The following is a 17361-nucleotide window of genomic DNA, read 5'->3' as shown; positions in this document are numbered from 1 at the left end:
CGGGTCTCTCTCCAAACCCCTCTAAGAATGAGGTAAGACTGCAAAGGAGTCCTGCCGATTTTAGATGACACAGTGACACACAGATGACACAGCCCAGCAGCAGAAAACCACGCCATGCAGACCTCGTGCCATTTATAGGTGCCACCCTGGGCCGCCGCCGCCGCAGCCTCCTCTGGGCGCGCTCCGCCGACAGGCCGGCTTTCTGCGGAGAGGGGAGCATCTAAATAGCCCCACAGTGTCCATTCTGACTGGTTTTCTTCATTATGGACAAGAAGTTTTAGGAACAGTCATTCTGAGCCATTACTGAGAAATACATCTTAAGGAAAATGAACCTTGGGAGTCCTTTAAAAAAGTTCATTTCAATATTTTTAAGGATTAGGGTTTTCTGGGCCAGTGGTAATGTTCGTTAGGCAAGAACATGGACCTCAGTCATAACAGTAACCCATGAAGCCATCTCCACCAGGTAAACAAAACCCGCCACACCGACAGGCCTCTGTACCCCGCCCCACTGTGCTGTGGTCTCCGGTACCGTTAGGAGCCCAGCCGGACGCCAGGCCACTGAGGCCCCCTCTGGCTCCTCCCTCAGGACCCGTCCATGAGCTGTCACCACCCCACTTCCCACAGACAGGTCCCTTCCTGCCCAATCCATCTCCACGGCCCTGTTATGGGAGTGAACTGAGCCTGCCACATGCTCGTATCCATGTGCTGGACGGGTCCAGCGGCCAGGGCCACCCCGACTCCATGAGGGTGTGTGGAGTGGACGGAGCCACTCTGAGCTGTCCAGCCGGAACTAAAGCCCCAGCTCGATATCAGTTCCCTGGCAACTCACCCGGCCGGGAGAGGAGGCTTCCTGATTGACCGTTAGGACGCTGCTCTGCCCGCCCAGCCCTGCCTGTCTCCCAGTGCGGGGAAGCACGTCCCATCTCTCCCAGTGATGGGGGCAGGGGAGTACATGGAGCTGGCGGAGGCTCGGGGCTCTGGGCTGACCGCGGGAGTATCCGGGAGGGCTGGAAGGGCCATGTTTGACTCTACGAGAATGTTAAGTGTTTTCTTTCTGGTTTGAGATTTCTAAAAATGTAAGCATTTGTTTCACATCAGTCTTCAAAATTTTTCTCAGAAAGGGCCCCTTTGTCATTATTAATTGCAAAGAGAGCAGATGTCGAATTCAAAGGCCAACTGCCCCTGCCACCGGCCCCCAACCCCACCAGCCACCTCTGTCCCACCAGCCCCACCTGTGCTCTCAGGAGGAGGCCACCTGCAGATCAACTCATGGGAGCTGGGTTTCAAAACACACCACCTGGCTGCCGTGGGCACGGATGGTCCCAGGATGGCCTGGGCAGCTCTGAGGTAACGTCCCACCGGCCTCAGTGAAACCCAGACTCCTCGCCATGGCCTCCAGCCCTGCTCACTCTGTCTCCTGGTCTCCTCTCTCACCCCCACCTTCCCTCTGCTGTAGCCACGCCACCCTCCTGCTGGGGTGGGATGTCTCGGGTCCCCCCGCCAAGATTCCGTCCTCTCGAGAGGCCCCTCACTCTCTCCCAGGCTCTTTTCTGCTCACCGGCGTGCTTCTTCTCAGTGCTAGGTTTATTGAAGTCGTGTCCCAGGACTGTGGCTCCTCTTTCCTCACTGGAAGGGGAGTGCCACGAAGCAGGGGCACTTCCCCACTGCCCACGGTGCCGTCGTGTCCCCACGTCCCGGGCAGTGCCTGCTGCGGGGCAGACGCTCAGAATGACTTGTTGGACGAATGAATGAATGTACATTAAAACCAGCATGACATCCAACCTCCTCTCTCCTAGGCATGATGTTTAGGAAACGCGGAACTGGAATTCGGCAACACCAACCTGTTCGTAGTAGAGATCTGGCCTGACAGCTGCCAGACGGCGCCCTCTGGCTCGCGTCTGCAACCGGGATGCGCGTGTCTGTCTTTACATCCTGAGAAGGTGCTTTATGCCAGGATTAAGGAGTTGCTGGCAGAAATCCCTCCCCATTGCTTCAGGAGGCTAATCTCTTACTTTAGTCTGGGCTCACTCTCTGCCTCTGAATCCAGCCCCTGAAGGGTTGAGCAGCGTTAATCCTGAGGGTCTAGAAACAGCACAGCCGAGCGTGTGGCACTGAGTCCGTGGGAGAGGGACGGGCGAGCAGGGTCCCTCCGCGCCAGGTGCAGAGCCAGGCCTGACGCAGGGTCGTGCCCACGCTCTCACCGCAAGGGCGTCTTCTCATTTCCCATTGATCCGTCTGCCGGAGATGGAAAAGGCCTCCAGGTGGTTAGTTCTGTGAGAACCACGTGCCCAGACCTCGGGGCATTTCCAGGGGTCCCAGGCAGAGGCCTGGGCCGCTGCCCAGCTTGGAGCTGAGTGGTGTGTCTGACGACCCGGGCACCTGTCTCTGCCTGCGCGTTGGCCGGCGTGACTCCCTGTCCCTGTGGTCCCTGATTCTGACTCGATGTGTGAGCAGAACTGGTGACCTTTCTCTGACATAGAGGATCCCACCCACCCGTCCACTGGCCACGTCTGCACTGAGTGCCCTCCATGTGCAAAGGATGCCCTGCAAACGCCTGGGGTGCTGGGGTCCTGTATGCATCGCCTGGTGACGGCCCACCCTGCTTCCCAACCCGGGCCGAGCTGTCCCTAAGCTCTGATCCGGTGGGGTTACCCGCCCTGGGCAATGCCTAGTGACCTTGGGACGGACAGTGATGAGAAAGTAAATGCAGCGCAGTCTCACCTGTACTGACAGAGGACACCACACACTTGGGAGGCCTGAACCCTGAGGCCATTGGAAATTTCCCTTAGTCACTGGACTGTGTTAGACTGAACCCCCGAAGTTACCCGTGTTCAGCTGTGTCTGCTACAGACACACAGCAATGACGCAGCTTCCCTGTCACCAAACATCTGTTGGGGTGACCCCCAAGAATGAAACGTGGCATATGGGCCGACATGACTGGGACCCGAGACCCACCTGCTGAAGCTGGTGGTGGCCACCAGAGGTGGGGACAGAGGGCCTCTGCACCAGCTGGGCACCGGGTGCTCTGCCCACGGCAGCTGCGGCTGGAGTCACAGTGTCATCGGCCCTGTGGGGCTGGACAGGCCCCTGATCCTCTCTAAGCCTCGAGTCCCTTACTTGAAAAGCAGAGAAGACGTGCATGAAGCTGTTTGTAAAAGGCAGGGGGGACGCAGTGCCTGGATCTGTTCCTTTCCCTCGCTCTATTTTTTAGGGAAATAATAACCCGAGGTTGAGTGACAGCCCGACCTCGCTGTGCCGGGAGGAGCACTCAGAGGCCAGGGCTTGGGCTCTGCTTCCTAATTGACCTAATGTGCCAAATGAGCTTAATGTGAGCTAATTAATGATGCTATCGGTGGTGGAATTACCGCGGCAGAGCCGAAAACAGCATCAAAGCAACAAGCAGGCAGGTGTCCACTGGATAATTGAGGAAACGGGGGCCGCGAGGTTGCAGGCAGGACCCCAGAGGCTGGGTGGGGTGTGGGGGGAGACCGCGGGGCTGAGCCACTTAATTGCCGGGCTGGCTCCCAAAGCGCCACCCTGGTTACAGCTCCTGTGCTTGAACTGCAGGTTTCCCCGAGCCTTTGAAGCTGGGCTCCTGGGCATTTCCTTGAGAATGAAGTCCATTTTTTTTTTTTTTTGAAACCACAAAACTCATTCACCTGGAGCCAGGAAGAAGACCCAGGTGACCTGGCTTTCGTCTGTGGTCCTTTGGGACCAACGGAACTTTGTCGAGAAGATGCTCCCGAGTTAAGAGCCGGCGTGGTTTGTGCCTGTGAGGTCGGGGGGTGGGGACCAGGGCTGCCCTCCCCAGTGGTGCTATGAGGGGCAGGGGACACTGACTCTCCAGGAAGAGGGCGAGCTCCCGAAATGTCTGAGCCTCACAAGTCTGTATCTTCCACAAATGAAAACACTGTTTACTTCTAGAAACTGGGTCATAGCCAGAGAGTGAAAATCAAACGTTTCAGGGAAATTTTATTTACTTTCTCCTCCCAAAGACAAGTGCTTCCAGGACTACCGCAAACTACGCCCCAGTACAGCCTGGCTCACTTGGGGGAGAGGGTGCGGGGTGTGCAGGGACCCCTGCTGCCCCAGCCCACGGCGGGGCCGTCTGCCTCCCCCAACCAGTGACAAGGGACACAGGGCTCATCCCCCAGCTTTGATGAGGTGGACTCCGGTGGACTCTGCCAAGATGACACTTGGGAGGTTTTAAGTGGCCGTGCCTTAGAAATCTCAGAGCATCTAGTCAAGCAAGAAACCTTTCTGTTATCTGAATTGAGCCCTTTACTCCTTTAGTTCATTATGCTTTTTTTTTTAACCTCTTTAATATTTTGAATTCACTGCAGTTTCACACTTGGTTGGAAAGTGTCTCAGAATCCAACATAGAACCGCTAGGCGGTGGCGGCTGAGAGCTGTGGGGGCGGGGAGGTCTGGCTTCCTTGGCCCCCTCCTCAGCCCTTTCCTAAGTCCCCACCTCCTACCTGCGTCCCTCCAAGTCCCTCAAACTTCCCTGACGGAAGGCTCTGCTCTGCCAACATGTGTCCACACTCCAGCCCGGACGGTTCTAACCATCCTTCTCAGACCCCTCACCCGCCGACCCGCTGCCCTAACACCTCTGGCCTCTGAGGAGCAGATGCAGTGACCGTGGGGTGTGCCCACACCGCCCGCTCTATCTGGGCAGAAGGTGGAAACCCTGGGCCGCAGGGAGAGCTGTAATCTCCAGGTGCACGTCCACCCTCTCCCCCTACCCTCCCCCAAAACACGGGGCCACGACCTCCATCTCAGACTTGACTCAAACCCGCGCCTGGGCGGTGGCTCAGGGGACGGCAGTGGCGTGCCGGAGCAGAGCCCAGCGTGCCCAGCCCTGTGCGCCTCCCCCGCCTGCCAGCCTGGGCCACCTGAGCAGCTCCCTTTCAGGCTTCTGGAGACCCCGGCCGAAATCTCAAGCCCGCTGGGCACACACACAGTTTGGCTCCTCAGCCAAATGCACAGCCAGTAGCAAATGGGGTTGGTGGTGTTTTCCTGAAAACAAAGGAACAACCTCAGGTCTCAGAACTAGGAGCAGACGCACAGTCACCAGGAAGCTTGTTCAAACGCAACCCAAAAATGACACGCATTTCAAAAATGCACTCAGGTGGTCTCTGGAGATGACACCGCTGTCTCACCCACAGCCCAAGAGTTTAGCAAACCGAGAGCCAGGGCGAGGCTTACCTGGACCCCATGGGAGAGTCCGTTTCCAATCCAAGCAGAAGGTGGTCCGTGAGGAAAGCCAGGAACGTCCTGCCGAGGCCACTCAGGTGGCCGCTCCGCCGTGTCCCTGAAGCAGGTGCTGGTGTGGAGGCGGCCGGCAGAGCTGCCAGGGCGGGCGAGGCGCCTCTCGGCTGTCAGGACCCCTCCTCCTGCTCCACGGGCTCCCTGAGTCTCCCTTGACTGCCAGTCCCACCCGGAGCCAGAGGGAAAGTCGGCCCAGAGGCCTCTCTGCACACAGACTCACCCGCACCACCTAGAGGCCTCTCCCCGCACGGGCGCCCGCCCAGCTCTCACCGGGCTCCACCAGACACCCCGTGGAATCGGTAAAATCACAGATGCCTTTTCTTTGTTGGGGGTGGGAGCTGGGGGGCTTGCTTCTCCCATAACAACCAGAGCCTCTGGGCCCTGGAATGCTAGAAAGCTCAATTAGCATTAAAGTACCATCACTCAAAATGTGATCCCCCAGGGACCCGCCACCGAGGCGGCCACAGGCAGGGCTTACCTCCAGTTGGCTCTGAAGCCCTCGCTCTGTTCCTGCCCCGTCCTGCCTCCTCCCCCAAGTCCACTGCAGGCCAAGCCCCCGGACCGGACATCTCTCCTTCCCTGGCACCCTACACACCATATATACTCCACATAACTGATTCCAAACAGCCACACACACCCATGGGACCTCGTGCCCCCCACGGAAGGAAGCAATGAGGAAGACATCTGAAAGAAACACTGTGAAGGGAACTGCCTTTAGTATCTGTCAATCCTCCCAGTTCCACCATCCTGAACAAGGAGGTAAAGCATCCAGCCCTGCTCTCCCCAGCCCCACCCGCACACAGGGAACCCACTTCCAAGGCTCGATTCCTATCCCCGCCTTTTCCATCTTGTCTCTACCCAGATTCACAGAAGAGAAGTAAACAGTTAAGAGGGACACAGAAACGTGTGGACGGGCGAGGGTCCTGAGGACAGTCTTCTCCCTCCTGAGGTTGAGCAAACCTCGGTTCCCGACTTTTTTACCAACATGACGACCATCCCAATAGCCGAGGTTTAAACAAGAATTTCATCCTGATCATTGAGACTGGCTCCTCCATGCGACCCATGCTGAGCCCAAGCTGAGGGTTTTTCATAAATTACAACTATTAAAATTACTCAATGAAGAACCTAGGAAAACAAACAGGATCTACGTATTCTGGGCTAATACAGAATTTCTATCGTGTATAATTTTGACTATTTGGACAATTATTTTGTTAAGTGTGTTTGAGGATGAAGATTATCTTGGGTGTAACATTTTTTTTCCTACTAGAAATTAAATGGCACTTTACATTTATGAAAAAGAGAGGACACAGATACTGCCAAAAGACAGGAGAAAAGAGAAAATGTTAGAATGGGCACAGAACATGGATGCTGCCATAGAAGCCAGCGTTTTCCCCTCTTTGAAAAATCCAAGACATTATGCCACCGAGAAGGGTGGCAGATGGTTATGCCTGCAATTTTCAGTCATTATATCCAAATGAAAATGAGTCTACAAATTAATTCCACTGATTAAGAGGAAGAAAGAAGCAGGAGACATTGTTGCTTATCTTCATCGTTTAAGGCTCTGGAGCACTGAAGACGGGTGATTTCTGTTTTGCTCATTTCCTAAAAGGCTGAGGCAGAAAGAGCAAACGGTTAAAAATAGCACATAGCAGCACCAACCAAGACTGCAGAGCACGGTGGGCGACCGGGTCTCGGGGTCTGTGCAGAACAGAGTGAAACGTGAACACGTGCTGGATGTACACGCCCGAGCCCTGCCCCGCCTGCCCCTCACGTCCAGGGTGCACGGACGCACGGCTGGGACCTGGCGGAGGAGCTGGGCAACCCCCGCTCCCAGCTCCTCGGAGCCACAGCCTTGCAGATGATCCTGGAGTTCAGTGGGCTCCGGACCGGGAAGGACACTCTCCCAGCAGACCAGACACTTCCCAGCGAGTGCACTGACCACATCCCAGTCATCTGTGTCCTAGTGCCCAGCTCCTGTCCTGTGAGCAGGAAGAGACTTGTTCCGTCTCAGTGCGATCTTCTGTTTGATGTGGTCACACGTCAGGCCGGTGGAGGACCTACGAACTGGACATGACTCGGTGCTGGGGTAACATGTGGAGGAAACGCCCCAAGTCTCTGCCTCGAGAAGTTCACACTCTGGGGAGACAGAGCCCCGTCAAGTCACCAAGACAGAAACGTACTTCCCGGAGGAGGTGAGCAGGGCCGGGCTGGGCCCCTGCGCTGTGTGGGTGGGACTGTTGCTGCTTGGTGACACTCTCCTCCTGCCCAGTTCCTGTCTGCAAAGGTGGCATCGGACCAGATGCACCAAACCCGAGGGCTCCTTTCCGTGAGCCAAGCCCTGATGCTTAGCTGCCCCGACCTGAGCTCCCGCAGCAGCTGAGCTCCTGGTCACCTGCGGAGTCTGTCACTGGGCCCCTTCCAGGGAATTGCATTGCCTGAATCATTATGAGTATTGGATGAATTTTTTTATGCCCATGGTGGGTCCTCGGTGATACTAAATAATTCAGAGTGTTCCAGTTCAAAGATCAGGAGCTTATTTTAGGAGAGGAGCAGGCCTCTGTCCCTGGTAAGGTGAGCAGGAGGGAGACTGAATCTGGGGGGGCCCCTACCCGCTGGGCCCTGGGCTCACGTCCACGACCCAGGAGGCGAAATGCTGAGGGAGCTGTCTGCCTGCCGGGATGCGTTCCCCACCCCACGCCCTGCACAGGGTGAGGGGCACCGCTCGGGTCGAAGGCAGAGTAAATGGGGCGTTTCAGCTGGTTTTATCCGACACTGAGGTTCTGCGTTTATCTAACTGAACTGGGCCACGCCCAACTTGTGCTGCTAATTAAAGAGGTCAAAGCCTGGCTTCTCCACTTCCACCTCTCCCAGGATTCAGGCCTGGAATTCGAATCCTGCTCCTTGCAAAGGGACTCCCCCCACCACCACCTGCGGAGAGGAGGCAGACCTGGGCTGAGAGGAGGCTCAGGTCTGTCAGGGCTGGGTGGGGCCAAGCCCTTAGGCCCCCTCCTCTGTGACATCCCCTCACGGGTAGCTAAAATGTAATGAAGTTTATCCCACCGAATGACCTCGGGAGCTTGACAAGCACAAAGGTTCCAAACACTAACCCTTTTCATGGCCTGTAACGGTGTCATTCAGCACAGCAGCACAGATCAGCGTGTGTCTGATAAACAGGACCACAGGAGTGTTATGAAACCTCCTTGCGCTGCAGCAGAAAAAGTAAGAGAGGGGAAACCCGAATTTGGAAATATAGAATATTGATGTCATCATTTAAAAATCAACAGATTCATTCTTCCAACAGACAGTTTCGTATTTCTACCATTATTCATGGCTTTGGGGAAATGGGGTCAGTGGTTCAAGAGATAATCACTCTGTTAGCTTCGCTCAGCAGGGGAACATGAGACCACAGGACAAACGTGTAAAATTACCAGTTCACTGGGTTACACCCCACAAAGATTATTAATGGGGTTTTTCTCATACTTATGAGGACATTTTGAAGTTTATCTGTAAGGCAGGAGAGTCGTCAATTTATGAGGGTGATGTGTTTTGGGAGCGTTTACTTTCACAGAATATCTGGTTTGTCCCTGCTCTTTTTTCATGAATATGAGCTCATTGTCCTCAAAAACTGTGGTCAACAAAAGAAAACCCACTGGGGACATCTTAACGGGAATTCCCCCTGGTTGGCCGAGCTGCCGCCCAGTCCACAGTCTCAGCGCTATTCCGGGGGGCACCCTCGCAGCAAGGTGCGCCCCACCTTCACGACTATCCCATGAGCCAGAGCGGGAGTGTGTGGCTTCCAGAAAGGCTGCCCCATCCCCTCTGCCGCTGCCCCGTGTCCTGGGGGCTGAAGCCCTGGTTGGAGGCCCTGCCCTGAGCTCATGCCTGGGCTGGTGGGCTGAGCCTCCCGCCCTCAGCAAGCCACCATGGGCACATCAGACTGGTGATCTTGGTCCTTCTCAGGACTGTACTGATTTCGTGATGAGATGGGCGTGTATACCCGTGCTCCGTCAGCACACGGCTGTAGCTCTCCCTCCATCCCGAAATTGTCCTGGCCTCCCGGGCTCCTGACTGCAAAGCTGACAGGTGCCCTTTAGCCTTCATTCCCCGGGAGCTCTGCCTGCACCACACGTGCCACCGCCTATCTCTTCCTCCTGCAGAAACCCTCCTTTCTCTTCCATGACCTGTCTGGTGGTTCATCGGGTCCTTGGGTGACCGTCTGCCCCTGCCTCCCTGATGGTGGTGGCCCCACGCCTGCCTCCGTGCTCTCCCAGCTTCATGGTCCAGCAGCTACGCGCAGGCCGGTGGCTCCTGCTTGTAGATTTTCAGCCCAGATCTCAGCCTTTGAGCTTCAGTTCTTGTGTCCAGCTGAGCGGGAAGCAAGTCATCAGGAGGCCTCAGATGCTGGGAACCACGCGCATCCACTCCAAAGTCGTCTGCACTCCCTCGTTCCCGAGCTCAGTGGATGCCTCCTGAGGGAGCTCACAGGGTCACCGACGTCTTCCGGCCCCAGCCCCTGCATCCTGCCCACTTTTCCCCCTGGGCACTATTCTATCTACTCCCTCCACCCGCTCCGGCCATGCAGGCTCTGGTTCTGGTCCTCACTGTGTCACATCGGGATGACGCAGCTTTCTGACTTTCATCCTGCCTCTGACGTTGACTCCTCCGTCCCGCCTCCACCATGACCAACTCAGGTCTGAGCCCTGGCCACTGTCTGAGCAAGGGCACAGGAAGGCCACCCCCTCATCAGCCCTGGTCGGCTGTTGCTGGAATGCAGGTCCACAGCGCTTCAAGAGAAACTCAAAAATCCAGATTTTTTAAAAACAGGAAATCTTGTTTCTCAGTGTTGGCAACTAACCTAACTGTGGCCCAAACACACAGAAGCCCCATCTCTGGACTGGACCAGCTGGGCCCCACCCCAGAACTGTGTGCCCGCTGGGCGGGCTTTGGACTTCAGACTGAGCAGCCAAAGGGTTCAGGTCTCAAGTCACTGCTTTTCTAAAATGACTTCTGCAAATGAACTCACTCATTTTGTGTTCTTATTGTCCAAATGATGGCAGAGTTTAAAATTCTTACTAGTGCGGACGCGTGGTTGTCTGGAGGGGCCTTGGTGCAGCTGCTCACGAGCTCGCTCCCCTGCCTGGTCCCTCATCCCAGAAACAGGACAGTGACGGTATCTGCTTCATGGGCTGTGGGGACACTTATGGGACAGTGTGCACGGGGGTGTGGCCGGGAGCTTGGTGTAGGACGGAGGGCACCAGCTACTGCTCCTACTGTTCGAGACGACACCCAGTTCTTTCTGCAGAAGCACCTCTGGCTGTGACTCGTGGACTTGGTGGCCACGTGGCAGCAAGTCTAAAGGCACCCGGCATCTCAGTGAAGCACCAAGATGACTCTGCCTCTCGTCCAACCGAGCAAGGAGACCCTGGTCCGGTCGGATGTCAGGCACTCACTTTACTTTGAGGATAGGCGACTATCGTGACTTTTCACTCTTTTGGCACAAAAGCTTGCTGCCTATGGTGGTGACACTTGAAGATTCCAGGACAGGCTGATGGCAGAAAGCACAGCCCGTGTTACTGATGCTTCTCGGATCTTACCATTTGTAAAGATCTGTGAAATCCCTGTGATTAAGTAGGCTTTTGAGACGGCAAAGATTGAATAGTTTTCTTAAAATGTCACAAAATTTCCCGTTTCATTCTTAGGGAAATGTGGTGGGGGGTGGGGAGAAAGGAAGTCACTTTGCGACTTTCTATCAGAAGCAGAGGTCACAGGCTTGCATTTGGGCTGTAAGAGGCGAAGGGTTTCAGCAGAGCAGGTTTCTAACCTGCCCACGTGGATTCAGGTCCGTCCTTCACTTCTGGCTGTGCCTCACCTGTGTCCTGGAAAGTCCCTACCTGCCCTCGAGGATGACCTGCAGGCGTCAGACCAAACTGTGCACTTCCCCAGCAGCAGTGGCACCGGGAACCGCTTCTGGGAGCTGCAGGGACAACGCGGAAGTTCAGCTCCAGGTCAGCGGGGCGAGGAACTGGACCCAGTGTGTCGGTCCTGCAGAAAATGCTGAGCCACGGAGAGCTGTCAGAGTTGGGGCAGAGAACAGCACGCGGGGCGCGGAGGCAGCACACGCGATGCAGACGGTGTCCCGGGAGGAGGACAAGGAGAGAGGAAGCGAAGTCCTGAGAACATGCAGGCAGAGCAGGTGTCCCACATGGAAACTGGGGGGTCTGTGGAGAAGGGGCAAAGGGGTCAGGCCGTGGTGGGGAGACCCCACAGGGGTCTGGATTAGTGGTCGCTTCCTGTGCTCCAGGCATCAAATGCTCTGCATGATTTAAAGGAACAATCCTCACAACAACCCTTTGAGGTCGTCATGCCCACCACCACTTTTATAGGCGAGAAAAACTGAGGATCCGCGAGCAACCTGCCCAGCTGGCTAGTAGGGGGCAGACCAGGTGGCAGCTCTGCTCCAGGTGACCTCTTGCTCCAGGTGACCTCCCTGCTCCAGGTGACCTCCCGCTCCAGGTGATGTCTCTGCTCCAGGTGACGTCTCTGTTCCAGGTGACCTCCCGCCCCAGGTGACCTCCTGCCCCAGGTGACTTCCTGCCCCAGGTGACTTCCTGCTCTCTCAAGCTTGGGAAGCTCTGTCATGGTCCATCTGTGAGCAGCCCCTTTGGGATGGAACTGGAGTCTGGTGGGTGGCTGCCCCCTGGGCTGTGAGGAGAAGTGGGGTGGAGGGTCTTTCCTGGGTCTGTCTCTTTCTCTACTCTCCCTGGGTTAGTCACGCCCAGTTCCAGCTCTCACTTCCTTGGAGAGAACCTCTCATCTCTCCTGTGCTCCTTCGTTCCCTCCTGGTCATTTCCATCTGCAGAGCCCACCACAGATTCGGGTGCGGAACATCTGAAACAAGACCCGCCGTCCTCTCCCGGCCTGTCCACGACTCCCCCCGGCCCTCACCGGCCCTGGTGCGCTGCCCCTGGAAGGCCCCGGGACCCTGCCTGCCCGCTGCCGGAGCTGTCTGCTGACCCAGCACTAGTAGGATTCGTTCCTAGACAATTTTAAGGCCAGTTATGTGTGATTTTTATTGAAAACTTTAAATTTAATTGATGTTACATAAACTAATAAGGAAAGAGGAAATACACGTGAAAATAATTTTTAAAGAAAAATTAATTTGACTATTTTGGAAAACTTGGTGAAGGTGAACTGATTAAAAACAGTTGTCATAATTGGATTTTGTGAGACAGCCATGCAGGATGGGGAGGCATAAAAATAGAGGACCCTGCACTCAGATGGCTTCAGTGTCTTTCAGGTTCATTTCGAAACTGGGAGTCCACTCTGGTGCATTACGTCCATGGCTTTTGCTGAACGGACCACCGAGACTCCGGAAAAGGCTTGGCCCAAATTCAAAAGACTGGCAAACAAACATATAATACATAATGTTATATATAATATATATTTATATTTATAAACATAAATATATACACAAGTACTTATAAAACAAATATCTATCTATCTATCTCTATGATTCCCCACTTTAACTGGCTTTTTGATGGAGCAACCACCTAGTGGTCAGTCTGCACAGATAAGACACACGTGCATTGTGCTGGGGGAACAGTGGAACTGCCTAGTTCCCAGGGTGTCTCTCCCACCTGGTGCCTCGGGGTGACCCTGCGAGTCCTCCCAGCACCCCCTCCCACTCCTGCCCCAAATCAGAAGATGCCCAAGAGCACCGTGTGAGCCTCACAGACACCCCCCCAGCCCCGGCACAGGGTGTGGCAACAGGACACTTGTCTCTACCTGCTGCTGGTGGTGGTAACAGACGTCTCCCTGGGGCAGGCATGGGGAGAAACGTGCTGCCTTAGGAAACAGAGGTCTGCTGTCTTATCTACTGGAAGATGTAAGAAGCAAGGGCCCCACACACTCACAAAATCTAGAGACTAAGAGGAGAAATGGAAACCTGCAGGCAGCCTGGCTGACACCAAGGCAGGGGGTTCCCTCCCCGGCCCGCCCCCCCCTGCAGTCGACATCGGAAGGCAGCCCCTGGCACCTGGGTGGCTGCTGCGTCTCTGTTTAAACACTGATTTTAAAGAGCCCATTTCTGTGAAATGGTGACTCACACAGGGAATGGGTAACAGAAGGAGACTTTCCAGACACGGCCCCACATGAAAGCACAGGGTTGAGAGTCACTGTTTCCCAGTGACTCTCCGGTCCCTCAGAAACGCTTTCTCATGGCCCTTCCCAAATTCAGTGGCATGTCACCGTGGTCTAAGTGCACCTGGGTTTTCTCGCTGGAGCCGGAGTCCGTGAGGTCTGTGCCCACGCGGACCCTCACTGAGCCGGAAGCATGTGGTGGACACACAATTCATGTCTGTGGAGGGAGGGATGGAGGGAGGGAGCCAGGCGGAGGCTGAGAAGAGACGAGGACCAGAGACTGCACTTGCATCCCCTTCCAGATCGCACCACCGAACGCTGGCTACCCGCACAAGTCCAGTGCTCTCACAGAAACCCCTTGGCCCCAGGCCGGGCAGCGGATGCTGGGACGGGCCCTGGGCACTCGGTCTCGCCCCTTCCCATATCCGGATGTGGTGCCAACGAACCATTAGGCAGCTGCCGGGAAGCAAACGAGAGAAAAATCCCAGGTACAGGGGCGTCTTTTATATCTAAGACTATTTACCTTGCTTGTGTCCACTTAGATGAAAAGATAGGCTGATCAATTTCAGTGGGGATTTCTGTTACATGAGAGCTTAAAAAGTAATTACACATATCCTTTCCTTCCACTTGTAGGAGCAGCCTGGGCGTGCGGAAGATAATCTGGGCCATGCAGAGTAACCTGAGAAGTCTGTCGCCGCACCCGACCCAAGATTACCAACCACAACCTTGCTCTCGCGTCGTCTGGCTCCATAACTGGGATCACGCCGTACGTGCCACTTGGTGTCCTGCCCTCTGTATTTTGAGCATTTCGCTTGCCATCCTACAATCCCTTGGAAACATGATTAAATGGCTACTTAATGTCCTGGACAGACTATAATGTTGCTACCAATTCTTCTAAGTTTGGACACTGTCAATGGATACTTCCAATCAAATTGCTAAGAAATCTATTTACACAGTTACAGAGTAAACCTGTTCTGGCAAAGGCGGTAGCCCTCCCCCCCGCCCCCCGCTTCCTTTTGATCCTTTGAGGCAAACACTTTCTGTTCCGTAGCTGATTATTTGGGAATTCACCTGCAGATCTTCCAACGACTCACATCGCTACAACTGGAATCTTCAGTTTGGGGCCATGGCTGATGGCTCCGCTGGGACGATGAGCATGTCTGTGCCACCACCGCAGCCCCCACGACTTACCAGACCCTGCGACACCCTCCCCCTACCACGTCCTCCGGGGCACAGCTGCTGGGAGCGCGGGGAGACCACGTTAGCACAACCTCACATCCTCGTCCTGCGCACTGCCGAGGTGCGCGGCAGAGCTGGCACTTTCCCCTTCGGCTCACCTTTTTGTTTCCCTGGAGTTAGAACTTTCCTGAGGTCCAGAGAAGCCAGAGCAGGAGACCGGGTGCCTGGCTGACCCAGGGGACGTCGTGTGAGCTGTGACAGCTCTGGGCCGGCACCTGCTGTGGCAGCTTCGAGAACACGGCTGCTCCACTTCCAGTCTCCAAACGCACACAAAATGCCCCTCTGGCCAAGGGCATCAGGAGCCACTCAGGAGGGGGCTTGGGGCACACTTCCGGTCCACGGAGTTGCCCGGGGCGGACGTGGCCCCGGCTCCTGGCCTGGCTGGTCTGTTGGCTGGGGTCACCATTGTGTCCAGGTGAGCCCTTCATCTCTTTCCTCGATTCACACACCTGTTTCCTGGACCCCTTCATTGGTTTATCCTCTTGTTTCATTGGCATATCCTCAGGAACACTTAAGAACAGCAGGGAGCCACAGGTAGTGAGTGCTTTAGGTCCCAAATGTCTGAAAACGGCTCCATTATACCCCTTAATTCACAGCTTGGATGGACGGGCATAAAGTTCTAGGTTAGAGGTCGTGTTCTTTAAGCACCTGGGGCTGAAGCTGAGTTCAAAGCCACCTGAGTCCCAGTCTTTGTCGTTAATCTGTCTTTGCATCTGTCTTCCTCCCTAGAAGTCTAGCATCGTCTTTTTCCCTGGATTCTAAAGTTCGGTGACTTGGTACCCGTTGTGTTGGGGGCTCCGTGGGCCCCAATCTCTCCGCCAAGTTCCTTTCCTTCATTTTCTCTTGATGGAGCGCCTATCCTATCAGAACTGAGCTCTGGAACTGTGTCTTCTAATTTTCTCTGCGATTTTTCTTTCATTCATTCATTTGGTTGGTTGGTTGGTTGGTTTTTGCCTTTTTTTCCTTCTACCTTTGGGGAAATTTTCTCAGCTTTTTTTCCAAACCCATCCATCGGTTTTTAACTTCTGCTGTCATTTCTTAATTCCCTCAAACTTTTTGTCCTGTAACTGTTCCTTAAAAACAGCATGTTGTGCACGTGAGCAAGTCTGTCTTTCTCTCTTAGATGCTAACCTTCCTCTTGTCTTTCCGGAGGTGCTGACACCGGTGACCACAGGGACTTTCTTCTGCTCCAGGTTTGTCTGTTTTGTCTATTTCACGGTGGAGGTGTCACCCAGATGCCACTGATGTCTGGTCCCTTCCCTGGATGTTGAGAGAGTCACCTAGATTCTTCTCTCCTTGACACCAGCTGGGGCTTAACCTCTGCACAGGTGTCGTCTCAGTCATGGTTGAAAAGTAAGGCAAAACACAGCAGGGTTTTTATAAAAATACACTTTTATCATCAGCACAGAAAGCACTTTTTTTCATGTGATTTTTTTTTTATTTTAGGATTTTTTTTTTAATCCATCAGCTGTCACTATGGTAGCCTGCTCAGTGTTTAACTTCACAACTGATTTCTCTCAAAAAGCAAGTGGTTTGGAGTTTTGTTTGCTTCCTTTTGGAAAACTTTAATGGACTCTTGATAAAGGAGTAATTGTAATAGCTTAAGAGGTTCTCTGCCTCACTCTCAATGTAAAGATTTGTTTCTCTGAAGTAAACACTTTTCTCACTGTAAGTGGCCGGTTCACTGGAGAGGCACACCTGTCCACCTTGAGAAGTTCAGGGGAGGCCTCAGCACACTTGGTTACAGATGATTTAATAACTAACGTACAAAGACATCATCAGAAGAGCAGTGAGTGTGCGCCCGCGGGCGGCTCTGGGACACACACAGGTGGCTCCGTAAACCTGTCTGTTCTGCAAAGTGCAGGCTAAGCTCCCTCTGTCATTCTCAGTGGCTTCTGCCTAGTCTCACTCTGGCTTATTACTAGAAAAAAGTTTGAAGTTCAAAAGTAAGTACAGTTATTTTGTTCCCCACTTTTGAACAACAGGGAGGGAGTCCAGCTCTGAATTTTCTAGACAGCGTGAGAAGCCAGCTAGAATTCCAGTGTCTTAAAGACAAAATTTGATGTTCATGGTTTATGGGCCAGAGCCTTTCAGCTCGATGATACATTTTTTTTTCTTTATTAAGCCAGTGGAATCAACCAGATGCTCTCCAGCCAGAGAATAATGGTCTGCCACTAGTGAAAACCCACCTTGTTTCTCACGTGGCTGTCCAGGCAGCCTCTAGGGAAACGTAGCCGGAAAGATGCCAGGGCCCCAAAGGAAGCAGGCTGAGACTCCCGCTGTGCTGGATGCCACCCAGCAGCGCCCGTTGAGGAGCAGTTGAGGGTGAACCCTGTGCCTCTCAGCAAAGCTACATTTGCTCTGGGCCCACTTCCACCCGGGCATGGGCATGTGGTGCCAGGTGAGGTGTGTGGGCCCCAGCATAGCAAGCCTTAGCCCAGTGCTCGTGGCAGGAGCTGGTGCAGGTCCGTGGCCATGTCCATGGTGTGTCCACAGTGTGTCCATGATGTTTCCACGGCATGTCCATGGTGTTCCACAGCGTGTCCATGGTGTGGCCACAGTGGAAGCTGCTATTGATGCAGGACCAGGTTCTGAATGGAACAGTTCAGCTGGAAAAAAAGATGTGGGGAGATATATTTGTCCAGGACCTATGCTCACCCCTTAAAGTAATTGTGTCTCAGAACATTCCGGCATCACTGGTCTTAAAAAGGT

At 54.4% G+C, this 17361-nt stretch overlaps 1 protein-coding gene and 1 long non-coding RNA gene across 4 annotated transcripts in view; one reads left to right on the top strand and one right to left on the bottom strand.

Moving 5' to 3' along the window:
• Window positions 1-5910, bottom strand: part of EDAR (ectodysplasin A receptor) — a 61244-nt gene extending 55334 nt beyond the window's left edge. The window contains exon 1 of one of the 3 annotated variants that reach the window (XM_074354688.1): window positions 5209-5910. The gene's annotated coding sequence lies outside the window, so the exon portion shown is untranslated. The remainder of the gene's footprint in view (window positions 1-5208) is intronic. The other 2 variants (XM_074354687.1, XM_074354686.1) reach the window with 2 other exon arrangements.
• A 1920-nt stretch (window positions 5911-7830) lies between these two features.
• LOC141575446 (uncharacterized) lies at window positions 7831-16384 on the top strand. Its single transcript, XR_012503033.1, has 3 exons — window positions 7831-11276; window positions 11655-13898; window positions 14044-16384. It is a non-coding gene; the product is annotated as an uncharacterized LOC141575446 (long non-coding RNA).
• Window positions 16385-17361: the final 977 nt, after the last annotated feature.

Source organism: Camelus bactrianus, chromosome 28, assembly GCF_048773025.1.
Source record: "Camelus bactrianus isolate YW-2024 breed Bactrian camel chromosome 28, ASM4877302v1, whole genome shotgun sequence".
Taxonomy (NCBI): Eukaryota; Metazoa; Chordata; class Mammalia; order Artiodactyla; family Camelidae; genus Camelus; species Camelus bactrianus.
This window is presented reverse-complemented; position numbering and strand designations above follow the sequence as displayed.